Raw genomic sequence first — 27,167 nt, 5'->3', positions numbered from 1 at the left:
TGGTCGTCATCAAAAGGGGGATTTCTCTTTCGAGACTTTTGTGTCATTTTCATGCGCTTATTACGTGGTGGGTACCAACCCTAGGGGAATGGTTCGCCTTCTCACTTTAGCTTGTCTTCAAACGGATGTTCTTTGGCTACCCAGAGCTTACTTGGTCTACCAAAGTAGAAAAAATTGGAATGATAATCAATATAATTTGGCGAAGCAACGTCCTCGTAAATTATATGCCTAACTTTAACTGCGTTGTAATAGAGACCTATATACTATATATAAACAAATTCTAGGGCAGTAGTTTTACGCAGAAAACATTTGCAACTAAAAGAGTCTACAAATTCCCAACATTTTGGTTTGTGAATTAAACTGCAGTAAGTATTATGTGGATGCACTTATGAAGGATGTTAAGGGGCCCCGGTGGTCTAGAACCCTCAAATTAAGAGTGTTTTCTAGCTTTTTCTTAAGGTTTAAAAAAGAGCAATCAATTTAAAATTTTTACAGTTTATTTATACACTTATGGAAAGTACAAAAATATTTTTTTGTTAAATAAAAAAAATTTTAACAATAGTAAAAATGGCGTCCAAAAAAAGCTATCTTAAACGATGACTCCCGGTGCCGTTGTTGATTTTGACTCTTCTGAACATCTGAAACATAAAAACCAAATAAATTATTAATCAGTAGGAGTGCAGCTATCGCCTGGACTACAACCAAAAAAAAAATTTTAAATTAAAACAATTTCGCGCTTTTGAAGTTCAGATTCTGAAAACAGCTGTTTTTGGACCAGTTTTAGATTAAAAAAAAAATCGAAGTTCTTAAAATTAAAATTTGATCGTAGTCCCGATAGATATTGATCTTATAAACACCATATTAAAATTTCAAGTGATTCGGACGGATAGTTTTTTTTCATCAACGGCACGCCGAAAAAAGTAGTTTTGAGATAAATGAGCCCTCGCCTCAATACTACTACATTTTACGTTTGCGCTGCACAAACATTGCTATAGATTTTCGCTGCCATGTACGCTGAACAAATTTCTACTGTATTTTTTTTTTCATTTACATTCAGGGAAAAAAATTATTGGCCAAATTGGAAAAAATATCAAAAATGTTTATTGCATTCTTTTTGTGTAATACTGAAAATTTATAAAGTCGTTGACTAATTGGCTCGTTTCGATAATACATCATCAATATTGATTTCCCCTTTATACTCCTTAATGCGTAGAAGATCGGTAAGATGTTGGTCAGAAAGCGTGTTGTTTTGTAACACAATAAGCATTGCGCTTCCCCTTAATCAGTTTCAATAAAAATATAATTTTCTTGCCATTCGCTTGAAAACATTTTAAAAATTCGAGGTGTTTCTGTCAGTGTATTTAAAAAAATGCGCGATGCGATGGTGCTTGCTCAACAGAAACTAAATGCCGATTCTTTGTGTTGACCTAGCGTACGTGTTCAGCCGCTTTCGTGTGCGTGTGATATTTTTCGCAGTAGCAGAATTATCAGTCAAACACGCGTGTTTGGATTTTTTGCGTTGTTATTAAATGAGCGCCACTGCACAGTGGTCGGTCTTGTATGGAATCAGCGGCCAAAAATACTTCCACTGCCTAAATAAAAATGAAACTTTTGCCAAAGCTTTTTAAAATCTCCCTCTCCCGTTTCCCACTTCGACACCCCCCGGTGGTAAAAAATTTTAATTAATTATATTAAATTAAAAAAGTTAATAAACGAAAAAAGAAATTTTTTGAATTTTAGTCAACTAAATCAAAAACTGATTTTAAAAAAATTTATTTACTTTCGCATGATAGTTTCTTTGACTGGTGATGAAAGGATCTAAGCTCAAAAGCATTCGGTTTAGCAAGTCCTCATTTGAATTTGATCCATTAGTTCTTTCGTATATGATGGAGTCGATACATCTTAACGTCCTTATTGCTTGACTCAGCTCTCAGCTCTTATGAGAACTCTCCAATTGAAACTGGAGCATATTGAATAACATAGGGGGCGTGAATTAAAATTTTACGGACTGACGGAGAAAGATAATACCAGAAATATTTTGAAGTTAATTCCTTTGCAGGATCTAGAGCAAATCTAGTGCATTGAGGGTTTATTAAACTAATTCCCTTTGAAATTGAATTCGAACAGGACGGCAATAGCGGGTAGACGAAGGTCGGTCTGCAGTTTTTCGAATTTGTTTGTGCTCTTCATCATTTTGCGATTTTATTATCAGTTATACAGGGACATATGCCGTGACAAATAAACTATTGTCCTCCAAATTATTATTTTCAAATTTCTGCTTATTTTCGCTCTGACCAGAATTGCCATCAAAGCCACATATTTCTATTGATAATAGGTAATTAGAGGACTCATTCCGTTCATTAATTACATTTGTGACGCAATGTGGCTCAATAATTTTTTTATCTCAACTTCAAGATCAGATTCTGGGACCTTTATTTGCTCAGAATAACTGTTTTTCCTTTAAAATGTCATCACAGCAGGGTAAAAAGTTAATGGTGCATTCCACTGTTACGTACAGACAAGTTCATCTAATTTCACGGTTTATATTACATATAGCACTTAATTGTTTTATCGGATATATATATTTTTTTCTTTAATTTAATCGATTATATACTAGTCTTTAATAGTGCGAAGAAACATTTTAAAAAAGTCATGAAGTACTGAAGAAAAATGCAAACAACCCACGTCACGTACGGGACACATCAAGTCAACCAACATTCGAAATCGTTATAGTTTTATTCAGATTTCAGCGAATATATTACAGGTGCACAAAAAGTGTCTTCGAAGGAAATTATAACTAAGAATCAAGCTTGCTACTAGCGAAAAAAAATATTAATTAAAACACATATTTATAATTCAAAAACATTTTTTTATATTTGTCACGTACAGACAAGTCGCGTCACGTACGGGACATAGTTAAATCTATAATATAGTAAACATCAATATGTATGTAAATACAGTTTTGTCTTGGGAAAGGCAATGTTTTCTGCACTTCACAACTTTCTCCACAGTTTTAATAAAATGGAAAATGGAAATTCCAGTTATCGCTTTGGCATTGTCCCACGGCGATGCACTTTTAATCCTTTCATAAATTTCAGAGGATGGCACATAAATCAAATCGCAATTCATTGCGTTGGTCTTTTTGAAATTCACCGGCTTGAACTCGTTTTAAATTAACATGCTTCATCATAATATGGATAGAATCAATCAATTTTTCTTTAAGTTCACCTGAACTTGTTTCGTGGTTTACTAAACGTAGTTTATTTTCTGAGTTTTTTTCCCGTTCTTTCCATACACAGATTGTACTTAAATCCATAGAAATTAATTTTTTTTGCCATCAGAACAAGTATCACATTCATTTTTCCAGCACTTCGAATCCAAAGAAGGATCACATAAAATCATAGTCCACCAGTCGTTATAATAATTTTGTTTCAAACCTTTCAATTTGAACATAAAATTTTCATGAGTTAAACATTTGCACTGGTCTGAAGGTGTGTCTTTCATTAGCAAAACGTTTTTCGGTCTTAGACTACAAAATTTTGAAAATCCAATTTCGATATTAGGAAAAAATTCTTTAAAAATGCAAAAGGCTTCTCGTAGGTACAAAGCCAAATAATGCTTATGACACTTCTTCTTAATGCCGTTTTCCCAAACAACGATGAAATCATTTGCGCCTGGGCAGGTATACACAATATCCGGACGATAGTAAAATGCTTTCACATCGTCATAACGTGTATCGTCACCTGATGTGCTAATGTTTGGGCTTTCTGCTAGAGCAATGTTCATTTTACGCGCTAGTTCTGTAAAAACCACTTTTTTCTTTCTTGGTGATTGAGGCAGTGCTTTTAGAGCCTTTTGAACAGCTTTAGATAAAGTCTGTTTCGACTTGTACGGAGATTCAGTACTTATAGGAGAATCAGTAGGATTTTTAAGTTCAACCCGCTTTTTTGCCCTTTGCAATCTCTTCTTATCCCTTTCCTTAAGTAAAATTACTTTTAACTCACCTTGAGAAAGATTTTCTGCTTTTCGTTTACGAAGCTAACGCAAGCTTTTAGTCTCATTAGCGGTAAAGTTTGGATCTTTCTCTTTTTGCTTTTCTCGAAATTTTCGCATGCAGCTAGCACTGGTTGATGGTTGCTGGTCGCTCATTTTTGCGTTATTGAGATTTGCAGTACAAAAAAGGGCTTTGTTTATTACAAACGCCAGTAAAAGTTGAAGATGTCAGATAACTTATTCTTTGGCGTCGCGTACATACACTTTATTATCACCAAGAATATATTGTAAGCAAAGCGATTTCAAACAAAATTGTTTCACCAGTTTTTAGACCGCTAGAAGTTAGCTGTTAACAGAAAAATTAAATTTGTATAGTCGACTTGTTTTATAATTATTAATAGAAAAAGGAATTAAGTGTCACTTATGGGACATCGAAACTTACCTTTCCGTTATGATTAATTTCTTATCAAAAAAACACTTAACCAAAAAAATGAGTATGCAGTTAAATACAGAGGACCATACACTATAACTAAGAACAGAAATCTAGTTTCTATCTGATAAACAATAGCGGTAGCGACCTCGCAAAAAGTTGTGTAAAGACTAATGAAAAAATCCGACTTGTTTTTACCCTCAATAAATAACGGTGATTACAAAAAATGACACATACTCACTACAATTTTTCTAAATTATTATTAAAAAATGTATATTTGTAAAACAGTTCAGAGTTCCACTTTTTCATGGAATGCACCTAATATCAAGTTTTTTGCTAACGAAGCTTCTAATAAGTAGATACTGAAGCTTTATTAAATTTGCTTCGGTGATAAGTGATATTACTTCACAAATTTTCTAAACACCAAAATTCAAAAATGAAATATTATATGTATGTATATGGGCCTGAAAGTTTTCACCCATATGATGTGCCTAAATAAAAGTACATATAAAACAAACATTTGATAAAAGAGAGAAAATGATAAAATGAAAACCAAAGCTCAAATATGTATGTACATATATGTATGACGAAAAAAAAAACATAAAAAACAATAAAATATGCACGAAAATACATGCACATAAATACAAAAAAGTATATCGCATGCCTGGTAGAATAGTATGAATAACAAAGAAAGTTGCAAACAGTTGCAGCTGAAATCAAAAGCATAGACTTAGAAAACATTAACTGATATAACAAAATTTTGATTCATTTGAGGGCGAGACAGGGATCACAACTTTTTGTATGCCTTAAATCGATGTATGACATTAAAACAAGACTTTTGAATCGACAACATAATATCAACTTTGCTCATAACATCGTGTATTTAAATTTCAATTTCAAATTTCAAAATATATAAATATAATTAATGTGTTGACATGTTTGATGGTGCCAACCTTACAGTGTTACCAACTCTCAAAAATACTTTTATTATAATAACGGGGCATCTCTGCCTGTGCAGACTCCACATTGCTCATTGCTTACTAGATATAGAATACTACATAGTTTGCCATATATGGTAAGCTAGAAGCTGTCTCTTCAGCAGTTTAACAGCGCAGTTTTCATTTATATGAAAATTTCGAAGAGGCAACATATTCCATTTCCACATATGCCGACGGCATTTTAATTTCGGTAATATGAAAATTAGAAGAGCGAGTTAAGACGGTTGTGTTATATTATAAAAATAAAGTACATTTTCAAAATAACATTTAATATTTAGTTTAATATTGTTAATTTATAGAAATATTATGGAAATTGGGTTGTGAAGTCTTAAACTTAATAAACTTATACAAGCATAAATCAAAATATCATTTCTCATTTTAAATTTATTATTTTAATTTCAAAATATAAATATAATTAATGTGTTGACATGTTTGATGGTGCCAACCTTACAGTGTTCCAACTCTCAAAAATACTTTTATTATAATAACGGGGCATCTCTGCCTGTGCAGACTCCACATTGCTCATTGCTTACTAGATATAGAATACTACATAGTTTGCCATATATCGTAAGCTAGAAGCTGTCTCTTCAGCAGTTTAAGTAAGTCGAAGAGGCAACATATCCCATTTCCACATATGCCGACGGCATTTTAATTTTGGTAATATGAAAATTAGAAGAGCGAGTTAAGACGGTTGTGTTTAACATTGATTATAAAAATAATAGTACATTTTCAAAATAACATTTAATATTTAGTATAATATTGTTAATTTACATAGTTCAATATTATGCAAATTGGGTTCCAATTGGCGCCTCGTAAGTCTTAAATTTAATAAACTTATAAAATTAGAAGAGCAAAGACATTAAAATATCATTTCTCATTTTAAATTTATTTATAGAAATTTAATTGGTATATAATAAACTTATACAAGCATAAATCAAAATATCATTTCACAATTATTCTATAGTAGTACAAAAATATAAATTCTAATTTTTTCCCAAAAATACATTTGTAAAAAAAGGATCTTTATCCTTTGTTATTATCTTATTTTTTCCAAAAATACATTTGTAAACAAAAGGATATTTATCCTTTTTTTATGTTCCACACAAAAGATTTAAGGAGTTCAAGAGCTCAAAACGTGCCCTACATCAGCTACCTACCCGACGGCATTTCGCAAATGATAAAATAAATTTTTCAAGAGCTCAAAGCATACGCTACATCATCTCGAACCTACCTACCCTACGCTTTTGCGCAAATGATTATATCATGATAGCAAATGCCCACATACAGATTTGGCAATGGCAATAACAGTTAGTATTCTATAAATTCTATCCTGTCGAGATGCCCTATAATAAGTGTACCCGAACGTTCCATTGTTTTGTCATCTCATGTAAAAAGCACGTGTATCCGAACGTTACATTGTTTTGTCCATAAATTTAGAGACTTTTTGCTGCGCTCCTACTTTAACATCCTTGGTTTTGTCATCTCCATTTAATTGGAGAAATAAGAAAGTAATAAGTAAGTAATAAGTGTATCCGAACGTTCCATTGTTTTGTCATCTCATGTAAAAAGCACGTGTATCCGAACGTTACATTGTTTTGTCCATAAATTTAGAGACTTTTTGCTGCGCTCCTACTTTAACATCCTTGGTTTTGTCATCTCATGTTAAAAAAAAAAAAAATTTAATTGGAGAAATATTGAAATACTGCTAAAAGTGATTTTCTTCTCGCTGCTTACAATGCCGAGGAAAAGAAAACGACCTGACATAGGTCGTCGAAGTCGTGTAAATGTGCAACGAGCTACTTTACGCTCCAACCGCACTAATGACCAGCGAGATGCTGATAATGATAACAGTCGTACAAGTATGGGAGAATTACGTTCAAGAGTAAATAACTATCAAGTGGATAGGGGGAGAATGGAACGAGTTCGTGCACATCGATCACAACAGCAGCGAGCACGGGATAACGAATTTAATCGATTCCGCAGACGCAATGCTCCTGTAAACCTCGAACGAGGAGCATTTTCCTACGATCCGGAATTTGATTATAGTGCCGACAAATCTGTGACGATTGGAGAAATGTCAATCATTTGTCAACATTGTAAAGCATTAAAGTACAGTAGTGAACCTGCAGGATTATGTTGTGCTGGTGGCAATGTACAATTGCCTCAATTGGTTCCACCACCTGAACCGTTACACTCATTAGTTAATGGGATGGAAAGTGAGTCTAAACACTTCTTGGCTAACATCCAAAAATATAATAATTGCTTCCAAATGACATCGTTTGGTGCAACGCATATAGTACAAGACGGGTTCATGCCTACTTTCAAGGTAGTATACCATAATTGTTTTAGTGAAATTCTAATTTGTATTTGTATCACAATTAATTTAACCAGTTCTTAAACAATTACAGATACAAGGACAAATTCATCACCTACTGGGGGCAATGCTGCCAGTGCCAGATGCAGATCATAAATTTTTGCAAATTTATTTTATGGGCAATCAAGATGTGGAAGTTGATACACGTTGTGGTCATAATCCAACCGTCAAGCGAATCATTGTCCAACAACTGCAAACATTTCTTCACGAGAATAATGAATTAGTGAAGATGTTCAAAATGGCACTGGATCGGATGCCATCAGACAGCCATAATATTGTAATAAGAGCCGACAAAACACCTGCTGGAGAGCATGCAAGGAGGTTTAATTCACCGACAATAGATGAAGTGGCTATTGTCGTTGTTGGAGAGAATTTGCAATCAAGAGATATTGTACTTCATCGCCGGAACAATGAATTGAAACGTGTATATGAAACGCATAGAGCTTATGATGCTTTACAATACCCATTAATTTTCTGGCAGGGAGAAGATGGGTACCATTTTAATATCAAAATGGTTAATCCAACAACAGGTAATTAGATTATACAAAATAAAATATTTTATATGTTCAATATATACATAAATGTATTTTTTGCCATGAATTATTATGCATACAGACTCATGATCCGTGAAGGTGAAGTAAATCACATTTTGATGTGTCAACGGCTCTTTCATCAGTATGCAGTGGACATGTACGTCAAAATTGAGACTGAAAGATTGACATACATCCGTCTTAACCAACAGCAGCTTCGATCTGAAGAGTACATTCATCTTCGCGATGCAATCAATGCTGACGGCAATGTAAATAATGTAGGAAGAATGACAATTTTACCGGCCACTTACATCGGAAGCCCGCGCCACATGCACGAGTACGCTCAAGATGCGATGTCTTATGTTCGAAAGTATGGCCGTCCAGACCTATTTATTACATTCACCTGTAACCCACAATGGATTGAAATAAAAAAAGAACTGCTACACAACCAAACACCACTTGATAGGCATGACATCACAGCCAGAGTTTACAAGCAAAAATTAAAATCTTTAATGAATTTCATTACAAAGCATCGTGTGTATGGCCAAGTACGTTGTTGGATGTACTCTGTTGAGTGGCAAAAGCGTGGTTTGCCACATGCTCATATATTAGTCTGGTTGGTTGACAAAATAAGGCCAGAAGAAATTGATTCCATTATTTCAGCCGAAATTCCTGATGAAACGGTTGACCCAAAATTGCATACGATAGTAACTAAACACATGATACATGGACCTTGCGGAGTTTTCAACAACAGCTCACCCTGTATGATCGACGGCAAGTGCTCCAAACGGTACCCGAGAAACTTGCTTGCTGAAACCATCTCGGGAATCGATGGTTACCCATTGTATCGTCGGCGATCAGTTGAGGACGGTGGACGATCTGTAGATGTCAAGATAAAAGGACAAGATTTTCATGTAGACAATCGTTGGATTGTGCCGTTCTCGCCCATATTGTCCAAAACTTTTGAAGCTCACATCAACGTGGAATTTTGTAACTCTGTGAAATCCATAAAGTACATATGTAAATATGTTAACAAAGGTAGCGACATGGCCATGTTCGCAGTAACAAACACAAATGATGAAGTGTCTCACTATCAGATGGGTCGCTATGTAAGCAGCAATGAGGCTATTTGGCGCATATTTTCGTTTGCAATTCATGAAAGACATCCCACTGTATTGCATTTGGCAGTTCATTTAGAAAATGGACAACGAGTGTATTTCAACCCAAACAACGCTGTGGATAGAGCGGCACGTCCACCTGTGACCACATTGACAGGTTTCTTCTCAATTTGTGCAACTGATCAATTCGCTCGCACTTTGCTGTATGCTGATATGCCGCGCTACTACACATGGAACGCATCATCAAAGTCTTTTCAGCGTCGTAAACAAGGAACACCACTTGAAGGATATGAAAATGTATTTGCCACAGATGCTATAGGCCGTATATATACAGTACATCCTAATAACGATGAATGTTATTATCTTAGATTGTTATTGGTGAATGTTCCTGGTCCGACATCTTTTCAACAATTGCGAACAGTTGATGGACATCTGTGTGCGACTTACCGTGAGGCGTGTCAATTATTACGGTTGCTTGAAAACGATTCGCATTGGGATGATACGCTCAAGGATTCCGTGATATCTTCATCGCCGCATCAAATTCGCACACTGTTTGCGATTATAATATCGACATGTTTCCCCTCAAATCCGAATGATTTGTGGATGAAATATAGGGATGACATGTCTGAGGATGTGTTGCATCGCGTGCGTTGTGAAACTTTGAATCCTACATTGGAAATTACGGCAGAGATTTACAATGACACATTGATCATAATAGAAGATATGTGTTTGTTGATGGCAAATAAAGTATTGTCGTGTTTGGGCCTGACAGCACCCAATCGTGCTATGCAAGATGCATTAAACCATGAGTTGCAAAGAGAACTCCAGTACGATACTCAAGCTATGACCGAAGCAGTTCGCACAACTGTTCCGCAATTGAACGAAGAACAAAGGATTGCGTACGATCGTTTAACACAAGCTGTAAACAGTGGGTCTGGGGGGATTTACTTTCTTGATTCTCCTGGGGGTACTGGGAAAACGTTCCTAATTTCATTGCTATTAGCAAAGATCCGATCGCAAAATGAGGTAGCCCTAGCGTTGGCTTCATCTGGAATAGCAGCAACTTTATTAGAAGGCGGACGAACTGCACATTCAGCCTTAAAATTACCATTAAACATGCATATCAACGAAACGCCAGTTTGCAACATTGCCAAAAATAGCGCTATGGCGAAGACTCTCCAAGTATGCAAATTGATAATTTGGGACGAATGCACAATGGCCCACAAGAGGTCGCTGGAGGCACTAGATAGGACGTTAAAAGATTTACGTGATAACCAAAACATTTTTGGTGGAGCTATGATACTGTTGTCAGGTGATTTTCGTCAGACTCTTCCAGTAATTCCTCGATCGACTGTTGCTGACGAAATAAACGCATGTCTAAAATCATCAAATTTGTGGCGGCACGTAAAGACACTACAATTAACTACTAACATGCGAGTGTTTTTGCAACAAGATCAAACTGCGACTGTGTTTTCGAAGCAGTTGCTGGATATTGGCAATGGTAAGGTCGCAGTTGACAGCTCGACCGGATTAATGACTTTTCCCACAGATTTCTGTCACTTCACAGAATCGAAAAAGGAGCTTATTCAGCGTGTTTTTCCGGACATTAAACAACAATATAATAACCACGATTGGCTAAGTGAACGAGCAATATTGGCAGCAAAAAACAAAGATGTCGATGATCTCAATGCTACCATTCAGAATTTCCTTCCAGGAGAGCAGCAGAGTTGTTTACGTACAAATCAGTTGACACGGCCACAAACCAGGATGACGTAGTCAACTATCCTACAGAATTTTTAAATTCATTGGACTTGCCTGGACTACCACCATATAATTTGAAATTAAAAGTAGGGTCAGTTGTCATCATGCTGCGTAATATTAATCAACCTCGACTTTGCAATGGAACGAGATTGGTTGTGAAGAAACTCATGAATAACATCATCGAAGCTAAAATAATCAAAGGAAAATACAAAGGAGAGGATGTCTTAATCCCACGAATACCTATGATTCCAACGGATTTGCCATTTGATTTTAAGAGGTTGCAATTTCCCGTGCGTCTGGCGTTTGCGATGACCATAAATAAATCGCAAGGCCAATCGTTGCAAGTTTGCGGAATAAACTTAGAGTTTCCCTGTTTCGCACATGGACAATTATACGTTGCGTGTTCGCGTGTCGGAAAACCAACATCCTTATTTATTTACGCACCGCAAAAAAAAAAAAACTAAAAATATTGTCTACCAGAAAGCACTATATTAATTAACTGTATATGATCATAACTGTGTTGTATTTAATTTAAGCAAAGATTTGTTTATCATGTTCACAGTCCAGAAACGAGCACATCCAAGAAAATTTTAAATTTTTGTATATGAAGTGTATAAATATAAATAAATGACTTAATATGTATATAATATGTGCATTTGGATCCTTAATGTCAACGTGTATTAGTAACTCTTTATTTCCATCAACTTGGCTCCATCTACTTGGGAACCACTTGGCTCGCCAGGACATGATAATATGGTGGAAGTACTAGGCGACTCGGACAAATCTGATTCGATCAGAACATTATCAATGTTGAGCTGCTGGCTGTCTTCAATAACATCAATATCTACCAGAACATTCTTGATGTTGGGCTTTTGGCTGTCTTCAATAACTTGAATGTCCTGTATGTCTTCGGCCGATAAATTTAATTCACAGAATGTCTCCTCAGATGATGAAGATGGCATTGTAGAAACGTGTTTTGGTTTAGATAGCAGCTTTTGCTTTAATATATTTTTTTGTACTTTTGCCCTGTTCACGCGTATTATTCGTTCTACATTCTTACCACACTTGGTACAAAATCTGAAGGTAACAGCGATTATGTTGTAGCATTCGTCGCATCTTAATAATAATTTAATACAATCTGGACAGTTATTATTTTTTTTCTGCCGTTCCATCCACTTTTTACAAAACGGACAATGCATTTTAAGGAGTTGAGGGATATATAGCTTCACTATAACTATATTATAGTTGTTTGAATTCTTTATTTTCTCGATGACAGATGTAGTTCTTCTTCTTTTCCTAACCATGGCCATCGTCAAAAAAAAAACAACGACAGATGTAGTTTGATAGTTATAGTGTAAATATTTGTCAGTATTCACTCAAAAAAAATTGTCTATGGTAAAATGTCACTTGAAATGTTAACGTCTCTTTGCTGTGCATCTATACTATAATTCTTTAATATTCCTAAAAATCTAAAAGCAGCAAATTTCAATAAAATTAAAAAAGTATTGTGTCGTGTGTTTGTGACTTACTAAATATGCCTCCAATAATTAGGCGGTGCGAAGTTCGCCGGGTCAGCTAGTAAAAGATAATTTTTAAGCTATTTTTAGTGCACATTCCGCGTGTTTCTATTGTCTCACTTCTCTCGCTTTTCGCAGCCCCTACGAATGGGATAGAGCAAAAATGTATTTACCGTTAGTTTTATTGGTGTTTTAAGAAATAGCTTTGATACAAAAAGTGGTAAGTTTCAAACTTTTATTTTTTTATTTTTGGCCTATGAAATCGACCAGTGTGCACTGGTTTAAAGTTTAGAGACCGCGCGCTACCTGCTAAAACGGCTGTAGAAGCTAAAATAATGTAAATATCCTTCCAAAAATTTTACAGTATATCCTTAAAGGACCATAGTTTCGAACTGTCAAAAAAAAATCGATTTTTTGAAAATTCTATACCACCGGGATCCCTTAAGCCAAAATTGCGACTATTCGCCTAAAACATTCATATAAATGTGTTGTTAACCAAATTTTTATAAATCTTTTTGAAATTAAACACAAGTTTTATAATGATATTGGTGCGACCAATTTTTTTCGTGCGTACACTTTACTTTATTTAAGAAAAAGCTTTACTTTTGTGTTTTGTGACTTATTAACCAAATCCATATAAACATAAGGAATGTAATACTACACATTTTCTGGAACTACTTTGAAAACTCTGATGAAAAACAAAGTACAGTGCAGTGAACTTTTCAAAAAATCGGCTTGCGCCCACACTTATTGACGTTGATTTCGCCGAGTGCTATCACTCACATTCATTTACCGACGCCAAAGAACACGTTCGGATAGGTCTCCACACAAATATTTTTTCATCGAGTTCCTTTACTCTTGTCGTTGATTTCGCCGAGTGCTATCACTTATATTCTCTCAACAGAACACAGAACTCAAAATGTCTGTATCTAAATTTAAATTTAGACAGAAATGTCCTGTGTTTGGCATATATCCGACCAATCTCTCTGAGTCCCAGTTACCTACTTACCAGGATGTTCTTTTGTGTTATCAGTTTGAAAGATTTCGTATAGGACGACTCCGAGCCGACAACTATGAACCTAGGAGTAAAGATGTTACAGAAATAGTTGCAAAAAAGGTTGAAAATACATTCAAAAAGTCATATATTCCGATAGTTTCACACACCAGAGTTGTACAAATGCTCACCACATACCATAAGAAATTTCTGACTCTTAAACAAATGGTTTTAAGTAACCCAATAGGATTGAGCTCTAAAAGACCGACTTTGTCTCTTCTGCCGGAAAATTATTTGACATCGCTGCTTCTTGCACTTGTCCAAAGGAAAGGAAAGTTCCTATCAATGAACAACCATTTCTCTTGGACCAGAGAACCAGAAGAATTGGTCGCATTGGAAGTGTTGTTCTACCTGAAACAAAAAAGTTTACAAAGAAAAATTAACGTAAATAAAAGCTTTTAAAACGTCATTCAACATCAACACTTACCAGAAAAGTATCAGCTAGAACACGTGACCATTCAGATCAGCCAGACTCTCATACAGACGACAACAATGTAGGTGCGTCGCATATGGATTCTTCCAAAAACGATTCTGATGATGAATTTTCTCTTCCATCCTTTAAAACCAAACAAAACACACTAGTATTAGAACACACTGCTTTAGCTGCCCAAAGATTTGGAGTAAGTGATAGATGATTCCACCAGACCAAAATTCGCACCATGCAGTGATTCGTGCTGGGTGCATTGGCTTCTCGACGATTACGTGCGGGTTCTCTGTGCCCCAAATGCGACAATTCTGCTTGTTAACGTAACCATCGAGGTGGAAATGAGCCTCGTCAGAAAAGATGAGTTTCCGGTAAAATTGACCATCCTCAGTCAAACTATCTTCTGCCCAATCTGCGAACTGTTTTTCAGTTTTCTTCTAGTGAATAGCGACCCATTTCGTAAATTTTAGACTTTTAACTGAATATCTGTCACTTTCCGAATGGTATTTGACGTTTCCAATGTCGAAATATAGATAATTCAAATTTAAAACGTTAGATGGCCCACCCGTTATCTTCCACGATTCAGTGCAACTCTTGAGTCCATAACAAACTAGTAATTCACAGGAACACGAATTAGTAAGAGCAAGGCCACTATATAGCATATTAAGGCATAGTAGGAAAGAAGGGAGAAGTTCTGCTGAAACGCCTTTAATCTCATATAATGCATTTGATGTCGAGTTGAAAGGGATCACTAGCAAAGTTCTGAAATATAATGCTGTGGGGTGATGAATCTCAAATTCAATGTCTTTAGGAATGATGGTGAACCCTATGTCAGAATACTGCCATTACAAGAATCATATCTACAATATACAAAAATATAAATTGTGAAAAATGGTAGCTCAATAGTCATGGTATGGGTGTTTCATTCCATTCAGGGTAAGGTCACTAGTAGTAGTAGACTACATCAACTGTCTGGCCTACCTATGGAAGTTTATTAAGGGAACAGTTGAGGGGAAAAAACCATCGAATTGGATTAGATTGCGGCCTAGACCAATAAAACACATTGGTTTGTACAAAGAGCAAACGCTGCAGGGAAGATATTTTGAAAACTACTAGATAAAATAAAGCAAGCTTTTTAAACAAAACACCAAATTATTTTATCTGAGATTTTTAGTTGCAGTGTGCTTAGTTATATGAACACGAAAAATACTTACCATTAAAAAGAAAGTAGATTTTTGTTTTCACATTCAAATTCAACTTTAAATTAAATTTAAAGTCAATTTACTTAGCTTTGTGAAAATATTTTTCTAATTATCAATAAAATTCAACTTGTATGAATTTTTACACCATAACATTTAGTGGCTTAATTTTGTCAGCACAAATGTATCTGACAGGTCGACTGAGATGACTCACTTCAAGGACATTATTTGTGCAAAATGTTATATGAATACACTGATTGGTTCTTGATTTGTAAACTGGAAAGTAAAAGGATCAAATCGAATTTAAAATTGTAAAATTGAAGTAGACGTAGTTTTGATCTGATTTCTCTCATTTTTGCACGTAATTTAAAGGCTTCAGGATAATATTATCTTCCGAATTTGGTTGAAATCGGTTGAAAGGTTTTCACCTAAATGTGGGAGAGAGAACGACATCGTTCAAATTTGACATTGCATCCTTTAACACCTCATGTATCATCTCGAGTGTAAAATTTTGTCTCTAGTTATAGACTTACGTATCTCATTTTCAGTAGTTTTTAACAAAACCGTTATATGTGGACTAGGCGAGGTTATAATCCGCATTCACCGATTTTAATAATGAAAGTTATGTATTTTAATTTGGTGCTTAGTTATGACACTTTATATAATTTCGCTTAACGGTACTTTTTGGATATAGCAATGGACTGATTCCGACTATCTGCAATACTAACTCCCCTCCGAAAGGGGACAGCACAATCGGCACAATCGTGGTAACAAAAATAAAACTTTGTGCTAAGGTTGAAAAACAAAGAAAATGTTTTAAATCATATTGTAATAATGCAAAGAATCCAAATAACTATTCCAGCTTAAACGTTATTTTACAGCAGTCACAAAAGTTATCAATCCACGTCCAAATTTAACCTCATGCGAAAATTATCAAAAAAAAAAAACAACTAACAAACGAGAGGTTAAGATCTTTTAGATACGCAAAAAGCTTGCTTATTCCGAAATTCTTCCCAGATTTCAATAAATCTTATATTTTGACAAAGGATACTTCTGATACTGCAATGAAAACTTCCGTTTATAACGAGGAAATCTTTAAAGATGCACCCATAATTAAAATATCTAGTCTCTCATTAACACCATAGAGAATTTATTGAAAATTGAGTAGAAATGCTTGTCATAGGATAATTTATTTACAAATTAAGGAGGTATTTGTATGGAGCTAATGAAATAAAAATCCTCACTGATCACTTATTTTTAATATTTAATAATGCCAAGCTCAAAAGATGAAAAGAAGGAAAAACAATACAATTATTAATTCTTCTTCTTTACTGGCGTAGACACCGCTTACGCGATTACAGCCGAGTTAACAACAGCACGCCAGTAGTTTTTATACTCTCACAACACATAACGGTTGTTTGTAAGTCCTAAAATTAAAAGAGTCAGATATAGGGTTATATATACCAAAGTGATCAGTGTGACGAGTAGAGTTGAAATCCGAATGTCTGTCTGTCCGTCCGTCCGTCTGTCCGTCCGTCCGTGCAAGCTGTAACTTGAGTAAAAATTGAGATATCATGATGAAACTTGGTATCCATAAGCAGATTAAGTTCGAAAATGGGCAAAATCGGCCCACTGCCACGCCCACAAAATGGCGAAAACCGAAAACTTATAAAGTGTCATAACTAAGCCATAAATAAAGGTATTAAAGTGAAATTTGGCACAAAGGATCGCATTAGGGAGGGGCATATTTGGATGTAATTTTTTTGGAAAAGTGGGCGTGGCCCCGCCCCCTACTAAGTTTTTTGTATATATCTCGGAAACTACTATAGCTATGTCAACCAAACTCTATAGAGTCGTTTCTTTCAGGCATTTCCATATACAGTTCAACAATGGAAGAAATCGGATAATAACCACGCCCTCCTCCCATACAAAGGTTATGTTGAAAATCACTAAAAGTGCGTTAACCGACTAACCAAAAATGTCAGAAACACTAAGTTTTACGGAAGAAATGGCAGAAGGAAGTTGCACCCAGCCTTTTTTTTAAATTGAAAATGGGTGTGGCGTCGCCCACTTATAGACCAAAAATCATATCTTAGGAACTTCGGTATATAATACTTTCTTAACACCCTGATGATATGTACGAAATATGGGTGAAATCGGTTCACAACCACGCCTTCTTCCAATATAACGCTATTTTTAATTCCATCTGATGCCTTCTATGTATAATATATACATTAGGAACCAATGACGATAGCGGAATAAAACTTTACACAAATACGGTATTTGAAAAATATGTAAATGACGGGTAATGAAATCTCGATTATCACTTTATCATGCGAGAGTATAAAATGTTCGGTGACAACCGAACAGGGCCCTTCCTTACTTGTTTCTTTTCTCTACGTAGCGACAATTGGAGATTCCAAGCGGAGTCAAGTCCGTCTCCACTTGGTCCTTTCAACGGAGTGGAAGTCTTCCTCTCCCTCTGCTTCCCCAGGCGGGTCCTGCATCGAATACTTTCAGAGCTGGAGTATTTTCGTCCATTCGGAAAATATGACCCAGCCAACGTAGCCGCTGTCTTTTAATTCGCTGAACTATGTCAATGTCGTCGTATATCTCGTATAGCTGATCGTTCCATCGAATACGATATTCGCCGTGACCAACACGCAAACCACAAATATTTCGCAGAACCTTTCTCTCGAAAACTCGCAATGTCATCGTTGTTGGCATCGTCCAAGCCTTTGCACCATATAGAAAGACGGGAATAATGAGTGACTTATAGAGTTTTATTTTTGTTCGTCGAGAGAGGACTTTATTTCTCAATTGGCAAGAGTAATCCTGTGTGGGGTTTCCAGGCTGACATTGTTGGTGCTGTTTATACTGGTTCCTAAATAGACACAATTATCTACAACTTCTATTTTATGACTGTCACAAGTGACGTGAGTGCCAAGTCGCGAGTGCGACGACTGTTTCTTTGATGACAGGAGATATTTCGTCTTGCCTTCGTTCTCTGCCAGACCCATTTGCTTTGCTTCCTTGTTCAGCCTGGAGCAAGCAGAACTAACTGCGCGGGTGTTGAGGCCGATGATATAATGTAGAGCTTTAATCTTTCACACAATACGCTCGATATAACCTTATACGCGATGTTGAGGAGGCTTATCCAAAGGTAGTTGGCGTATATTGTGGGGTTTCCCTTTTTGTGGATTGGACAGAGCACACTTAAACTCCCATCTAAAACTTTTGGGACATATTCTTAGATTATTAAAGAGATTTAAGCAAGACAAAGAAAATCCATTTTTTGAAGCTTCTAAAGCAGGCTCCCTCTTAAGGAACTGCTGAAAGAAATTATCCTCAGCATGTTTTCAAATTTGGTATTTTGTTAAGATGTATTATATGTACTATATAGGTATAGAAACACAAAAGAAATAGTTCTAATTGCCACGAGCAAAATATTATTACTATGAATTCACTGTAGTTTTCATTCATTAACTAAAAACTAATAAAAACCATAACTAAGCACTAAATTGAGATTTGGCATTTGGCACAGGAAAATGCAGTAACAAAGGACATCTGTGCGGAAAAAAAATTTAAAAAATAGCGTGGCCCTGTCCTCTAAAAAGTTTAATGTACATATCTCCTAAACCACTGAAGCTACAACATCCAAGTTTACCTAGCCCAAGTATCATAAGAACTCCGACCGACAGTATAAAAATGCATAAAATCGGAAGATAACCCCATTCACTCCGAATATAACCGTACTGTTAAAAACTAATAAAAGCGCAATAAATCAATACCTAATTACGTCAGAGACTCTAAATTTTACCTCGGAGATTGTATGGGAGTATTTTATTTGAGCCGGTCAGAAAATTATACGAAGGGCATGGCACCGCCCATTTTTTTGGTATGTGACATTCATCTAATATTTCCACGCCGCAGTGTGAAAATGGGCGAAATCGCATTACGAACACGTCTACTTCCCATATACTTAGCACAATTTTATTTTCCAAAATAACGGGATACAATTTTGCGCTAATAATTTTTTAAATTATGAAACCTTATGACCAAAAATTGTCCAAATCCAACCAAAACTGTATAACTGAAATTCAGACAAAAAACGTTCCTGTCAATAGTATTTCTGTGTATCAAAAATGGGTTGAATCGGGTTAATAGTTGCTTGTTTCCTCATATACCTAATAAAAAAATTTTCGAACTTCAAGGTGACTTTTTGCTAGATATATGGGCCAATATTTAAGCCATATAAATGGGAGACAGTGTTTTACTTATAACAGTGTACCTTTGTGAGTTATATCAATGAAAATGGCAGGGCATGTGTTACTTATAACTGTGTATTTTGTGCTTAAAATGGATAAATTTGAACGGAAACTTGAGCTAGCCCCCATATAACTTCTTCTTTACTAGCATAGACACCGCTTAAGCGATTATAGCCGAGTTAACAACAACGTGCCAGTCCTTTCTTCACTTTCAATGTGGCGCCAGTTTGAGATTCCAAGCGAAGCCAGGTCCTTCTCCATCTGGCCTTTCCAACGGAGTTGAGGTCTTCCTCTTCCTCTGCTTCCCCCGGTAGGTACTGCGTCAAGTACTTTCAGACCTAGAGTGCTTTCGTGCATTCGGAGCCAGCATAGCCGTTGAATAAAGTTAATATCGTCGTATATCTCACACAGCTCATCGTTCCATCTAATGCGGTGTTCGCCGCGTGTATCGCGCAAAGGATCTTAAGTCTTTCGCATAAACTTTCTCTCTCGAAAACTCGTAACGTCGACTCACCAGATGTTGTCATCGTCCCTACCTCTGCACCATATAGCAGGGCGGGAATAAGGAGTAACTTATAGAGTTTATTTTTGTTCGTCGAGAGAGGACTTCGGGCTACTCAGTCCGTAATAGCACCTGTTGGCAAGGGTTATTAATGCTGCCATTATTGTTGCTGTAAATACTGGTTCCAAGATAGACGAAATTATCTACGACTTCGAAGTTATGACTGTCAACAGTGACGTGAGAGCCAAGTCGCGATTGCAACGACTGTTTGTTTGATCACAAGAGTCATTTCGTCTTGTCCTCTTTCACTTCCAGACCCACTTGCTTCGCCGCTTTTTCCATTCTGGAGAAAGTTCTGCGTGTCGTGGTTGTTAAAGCCAATGATATCAATATAATCGGCGTACAGCTGCTAGCAGCTGCCCACTCTTATAGAAGATTGTACCTTCTCTATTTTGTTTTGCAGCTCGAACTATTTTCTCCAAGAGTAGATTGAAGAAAATCACCCGAAAAGGAGTTATCTGAACCCCGTTTGGTATCGAACGGCTCGGAGAGGTCCATCCCGATCCTGACATAGTTTTTGGCATAAAGGCAGCTCCTTTTTGTGCTGTCAAAGGCAGCTTTGAAATCGACGCTGAGTGTCGATTTCCTTTTCACCGGACTTTTCCAATATTTTGCGCATGGTGAATATCTGGTCAGTTGTTGATTTGTCAGTTCTAAAGCCACGCTCATAAGGTTCAATCAGTTTGTTGACGGTGGGCTTTAATCTTTCAATACGCTCGATAGAACCTTATATGCGATATTTAAGAGACTTATCCTACGGTAGTTGGTGCAGATTGTGGGGTCTCCCTTTTTGTGGATTGGACAGAGCACACTTAAATTCCAATCGTTTGGCATGCTTTCGTCCGACCATTTTTTTAAAGAAGCTGATGCATGCTCCTTATCAGTTCTTCGCCGTTGTGTTTGAATAGCTTGGCCCGCAATCCATGAGCTCCCGCTGCTTTGTTGTTCTTCAGACGGTTAATTTCTATTCGAACTTCTTCATGGTCGGACAATGGAACGTCTGCTCCATTGTCATCGATTGCGGAATCGGGTTCGCCTTGTCCTGGCGTTATGGTTTCCCTGCCATTCTGCAGGTTACAGAAGTGTTCCTTCCATAATTTTAGTATGCTCTGGGCATCGGTTACTAGATCGCCTCCTTGTTGTTTTAGTTTACTAGAAGAGGATGCTTGCAAAATAATCTGTTTTTTGTTTTTTGGATGATAGGGTTGATGGATCAATATACATTGTTTTTTTTTGCCACTTTAATTTGTTTTGTTCTATTATCAATGGCCGAAATAATGCTTTGTTTTCATTGAAAACGTTTTATACGTACGTATTTTCCATTTCCTCGGAAAGATGTTACGCTTGCAACATACGCCTCAAACAACGCGAAAACGGTGTGAAAAACAAAAAATTCAACATGCACAGCAACATAATGGCATCATGACAGTCTGCAAAACCTAACGGTGCTTTGACGAGAAGAAATTTCAAATTAAATTACGAATTAAAAGAGGTTACGAAAAAAAATTTCGATTTGTAATAGGTTCAATACGAATTAACGAGAGAACCAAAATGTATGAAATTTTTACTAATTAACGGTTTTGTTTTTCAAGGATACACCTTTCTTTATAAATTAGTGACTTTTTCAATTTAGTAGTCCACAAAACGCCACTAACGGAAAATGTATAAAGTGCCATAACTATGCCGTAAATTAAGTTGCAGAACTTAAATTTGAAAAGTTTAGAAAGTGTGCGTGGCCCAGCTCTCTACTAAGATTTATGTATGTATATATATTCCAAACCAACAAAGTTATATTACCCAAACGTATACAAAATTAACCCTGACCCTACTTACGAAGTGTAAAAATAAGTTAAATCGGATAATAACCCCGCCCACTCCGATTTGGTTAAAAGCTACTAAAAGACTACTACTCGACCGATTTCAACCATACTATTCTTTTAATATTCCTATGTCACAGTGCCAAAATTGTAGAAATCAGACTGCAACCATGCCTACTTCCCATGTAACAAATTTTTAAATTCCATTTGATTCGTATTCATTCCAGTCTACAAATAGAGCATCAGTTAATACAAGGTGCATTCCAAAGTAAACAGGACTTAAAAAAACAAACAGAACAAAAGCAATTTGTTTTATTCAAAATAAAATCAATCAAAAAACCAGCTCGTTGGCCGGTATGTCCGCCAGTATGCCGGTGCTAGCCTTTGAACGGCCTCTACGTCTGCATAACGCTTTCCTTTTATGGGTAAATGCATTTTTCCGAAAGGAAAAACTCGCACGGTGCCCTATCAGGTGAATTTGGATAGTGGTTAATTGTTAAAATGTGATTTTTGGTCAAATAATCGTCCTTCGAATGATGGATTCTGAGCAATTTTTGGTCGTCAGTCAATTTGTGTGGAACAAACCGTGCGCACACCTTTCGTAAGCCCAAATGTTCGGTCAAAATGCGATAAATCGATGTTTTGGAGATGTTCAATTCCATTTCCATGAATTTCAATGATGATTTCGGCTGATTTTTGATTTATGCACAGCTTCGATGGAATTTCCGGTGATCACGGATATTGATTGGCCCACATGTTGATCGTCATTTATGTCGTCACGATCACTTTGAAAACGTTGAAACCACTCGTGCACTCTGCTACGGGATAGGCAATCATCGCCATAAACTTGTTTCATCAATTGAAACGTTTCGGTAAAAGTTTTAGCAATTTTAAAACAAAATTTAATGTTGGCTCGTTGTTCGAAGCTCATTTTCTCACCGATAACACAAACATACTGACACTTAAAACGTAATAACTTCAGTTCGAATCTATGAAATGTTATGAAATTCTCACTGGACAATCAATAAGGACAGCAGATTCTAACGCACCAGTCGACATATAGATGGCGCCATCAGGGGGCGCTAGATTCAAAAAGTCCTGTTTACTTTGGAAAACACCTTGTATAAGTGAACACACTGCTGGAAGAGTGCCTTACAGTATGCCACTTTAGGAACAAAATTGTCTAAATTGAGCTGAAACTGTTCAAGACCCCAGGAGCCACATTTAACTTTTGACAGATAATATCGGTCAATTCATCAATACGTGTAAATGATATTCATAGAGAATCCTTTTCTGATAATAGTATGTATGAATGTCAAAAATAGGTTGGATTGGGTCAATACTTACTAGGGTCAATACCCCACATATGTAATATAAAGATTTTTAACTTCCAGATGACTTTATACCGTTTATATCATACTAATATTATAAATGCGAATGTAAGTTTGTTTGTTACGCTTTCACGCAAAAACTACTTAAGGGGGAGTAAGGTATTTTTGTTTTTTTTTGCATTGTTTTTTATTTTATATTAATGTACAATATCTTAAGATTATTTTATGAAAATTTGAGAGCAATTATAGCAAAATTGACGTAGATACACACTTGTAAGTCTCCGCCCTCCGATTTGATTGTGAGCGTCTGTGAAACTTTAAAGCGTTTTTCCCACAACTCACATTTTCAAACACTATTTCCGTACATATTTTACGAGGTAACGCTGGAGAGTTTTTTTTTGTTCATACTTTTGATTTCGCAATAACAACTTAACCGATTTTTTCCCAAAAAATTGTGCTTTTCTCTTCAAAGTCTTCGAAAAAATTCAAAAATTGGAATTTCAAAAAAACCCTTACAGCGTTATCTGGGGAAAACTATTATCTAACGAATGAACTTTAATTTTTTGATTTCGGGTGATCCAGCAACGAGGAAAGATAAAAAAAATTGTCTGTCAAAAAATTGTCAAATTAAGCTACTTCAACGCCATCTAGCGTTACAGTAATGAAGTTTCAACCATGAATACTGTAATACCGTCCTACTGTATTACCGGCGGAGACGACAATATCAAATTCAATTGAATATACATAGTTTCAACTGTTTCTAATTTTTCTATATTTATTGTTATTTTCTTCTGTCGTTACATGAAGTGTGAAACTATTCAAATTTTTGAGGTAATCCGTAATGTATGTGTTTAGCTGTCAGTTTATTATTTTAGATCTTACTCGAAGATGTTAATTCTTACTATGCTTTCTTAGAAAATGTCTCGGAAGCGGAAATCTGGTATATCCAAATCATACTCATACTAATATCGGGTGATTTTTTAAGAGCTTGATAACTTTTTAAAAAAAAAAACGCATAAAATTTGCAAAATCTCATCGGTTCTTTATTTGAAACGTTAGATTGGTTCATGACATTTACTTTTTGAAGATAATTTCATTTAAATGTTGACCGCGGCTGCGTCTTAGGTGGTCCATTCGGAAAGTCCAATTTTGGGCAACTTTTCGAGCATTTCGGCCGGAATAGCCCGAATTTCTTCGGAAATGTTGTCTTCCAAAGCTGGAATAGTTGCTGGCTTATTTCTGTAGACTTTAGACTTGACGTAGCCCCACAAAAAATAGTCTAAAGGCGTTAAATCGCATGATCTTGGTGGCCAACTTACGGGTCCATTTCTTGAGATGAATTGTTCTCCGAAGTTTTACCTCAAAATGGCCATAGAATCGCGAGCTGTGTGGCATGTAGCGCCATCTTGTTGAAACCACATGTCAACCAAGTTCAGTTCTTCCATTTTTGGCAACAAAAAGTTTGTTAGCATCGAACGATAGCGATCGCCATTCACCGTAACGTTGCGTCCAACAGCATCTTTGAAAAAATACGGTCCAATGATTCCACCAGCGTACAAACCACACCAAACAGTGCATTTTTCGGGATGCATGGGCAGTTCTTGAACGGCTTCTGGTTGCTCTTCACCCCAAATGGTTTAATGTCCAATAAAGTAAACTGAGTGCGAAACTTGGTCACAATCGCATTAATTGTTTGCTCACTTGGTCGATTATGTAGACCATAAATCGGACGTAAAGCGCGAAACACATTTCGAACCGAACACTGATTTTGGTAATAAAATTCAATGATTTGCAAGCGTTGCTCGTTAGTAAGTCTATTCATGATGAAATGTCAAAGCATACTGAGCATCTTTCTCTTTGACACCATGTCTGAAATCCCACGTGATCTGTCAAATACTAATGCATGAAAATCCTAACCTCAAAAAAATCACCCGATATTATAAATGCGAAAATGAAGTTTCAACAATGAATATTGTAATACCGTCCCACTTTATTACCGTTAAGCGTTTTGCTGTTACTATAAATGAGGTACAAGGACAAACATTACAGGTATTTTATTTTTTTAAATTGTTAACGAATTCAGAAGGGAAAACTTTTTTAATACTTTGTATTTTATTTTTTTAAATTGATAAAATAAAATCGGATGAAAACTTGACTTAGCCCCTATAAAACTAATAATAGAAGATTGTTTCACTTGGTAGCACGTCGGTTCAATATACAAAATATAAGAAGAATTGAGAAAGGAAGATTGTCTTAATATTTTCGTGTTGCCGCGTAGAGGAAATCAAAAAATTGGTTGAAAGTATACTAAATGTTTTAAAACGAATAGGTATTTGATCAAAATTTTAAAATTATTCTTCATTACTTATTACTGAGTTTGGTGTGCGTAACTGAACCCATTTGTTTTTTTGGTTTTCCTATGAAATTATTGGTTTATATTTCCTTTTCTAATTTTTATACTCTTGCAATCTCAGGATTGACTACTTGTGTGAGTAAAAACATAGATATCGTAATGAAATTTTGCACACGTGTTTCTTGGCAAAAAAGGTTGGACGACTTCCTAGATTAGCGACTAGAAGACCTTTTACGAGCCAAGCTCAAACTTAGACGATGGACGTGACGTGACGCCGCTCACTAATTTGGTATGTAATATTATCTTGACATTCTTATGCTCCTTGGACGCAATTGACTATATCCAAGTCTGCTTTTCTTACTTTCATTTTCCAGTATACAAATCAAGCAGCAATGAATCTATCGAGATAAAACATTGCCGAATATTGTGTTTAAAGTAAGCCAACTTGTAACCGAAAATTGTCAAAATCGGACTACACCTGTTATAGTGCCATGATATCAAATATGTAAACCATGAATACAAACCAATGTGAAATGCGATCAAGCAAAAATCGAAAGTCAAATTTTTAGCAACTGCAATTATAAAGGTGGGAACACCACAAGGAGCTTTGGAAGAAAGGGCTTTAATAAACAGAGACTGGTAAAAAAACTCCAATCTCATAGGAAGCTGATCAGATTTTTGAATCACCAAAAACAATATTTGCAACCAAGATAAGCGGCATCTCAGAATAATGCGTAAAGTTTCGTGCCGTAAAGTGGAAAAAAGACCCAGATTTAAATGCGAGTTTTCAGCTGAACAAAAATTTTAGTGTTATTCAAACTGCAAAGATTAGGAGACCAATAAAGAAATTTGAAAAGAAGCCATATACATATGTACATATATGGAAAAGTAAAATACATACTCAACCAACAAAATTACATTGATGAAGAAATAGAAGCTGACTTTTATCCAAAGTTTATAAACTAAAATATTAAAAAAGTTGAGAAAAGAAACAGTGGGTTGGATTGCATCTTGTAATATCGAAAAAAGAGGGCGAGATAGTACAGGAGGTAAGCACAGGAAAGGAAAAGGAACAAATTGTTAAGGCGAAAATTACAAGTATAGCAAACAAAATGTGAACGGAGGAAGTACCCTATAATTAGCGAAGGCACACATTTTGTAAAAGCAGTTAGATTTTTGAACAAAGATTTGAAGCGAGCGATAACACCAATTATAGGAAGTGAAGACAACAGGTGGAAGTTTATATCCCCGGAGAGTCCTCACTTTGTAGGAATTATGTATAAGCGCATAATCATCGTGAACCATTTTGTGACATGTCAACATTTGACCGACAGAAGTGCGAATATACCGCTACCAGCTACGACGTCACTTCGTTGACAAACATGACAAAATTACAAGATAATTTCGGTCACTCCCCTTATAACATTACATTAATATC

General features: G+C 35.9%; 1 protein-coding gene and 1 long non-coding RNA gene across 8 annotated transcripts in view; both read left to right on the top strand.

Annotated features, from left to right (window-relative positions):
* The window catches only part of LOC126764065 (inositol polyphosphate-5-phosphatase A), a 721,948-nt gene that overhangs the window by 533,003 nt on the left and 161,778 nt on the right, over positions 1-27,167 (top strand). The gene's annotated exons all lie outside the window — the stretch shown is intronic.
* LOC126764263 (uncharacterized) overlaps positions 1-27,167 on the top strand; it is a 367,932-nt gene that overhangs the window by 288,151 nt on the left and 52,614 nt on the right. The window lies entirely within an intron of this gene.

This window comes from Bactrocera neohumeralis, unplaced genomic scaffold (genome assembly GCF_024586455.1).
Source record: "Bactrocera neohumeralis isolate Rockhampton unplaced genomic scaffold, APGP_CSIRO_Bneo_wtdbg2-racon-allhic-juicebox.fasta_v2 cluster09, whole genome shotgun sequence".
Classification (NCBI taxonomy): domain Eukaryota; kingdom Metazoa; phylum Arthropoda; class Insecta; order Diptera; family Tephritidae; genus Bactrocera; species Bactrocera neohumeralis.
Note: the sequence above shows the minus strand (reverse complement) of the source record. Positions and strands in the feature narration are given on the sequence as shown.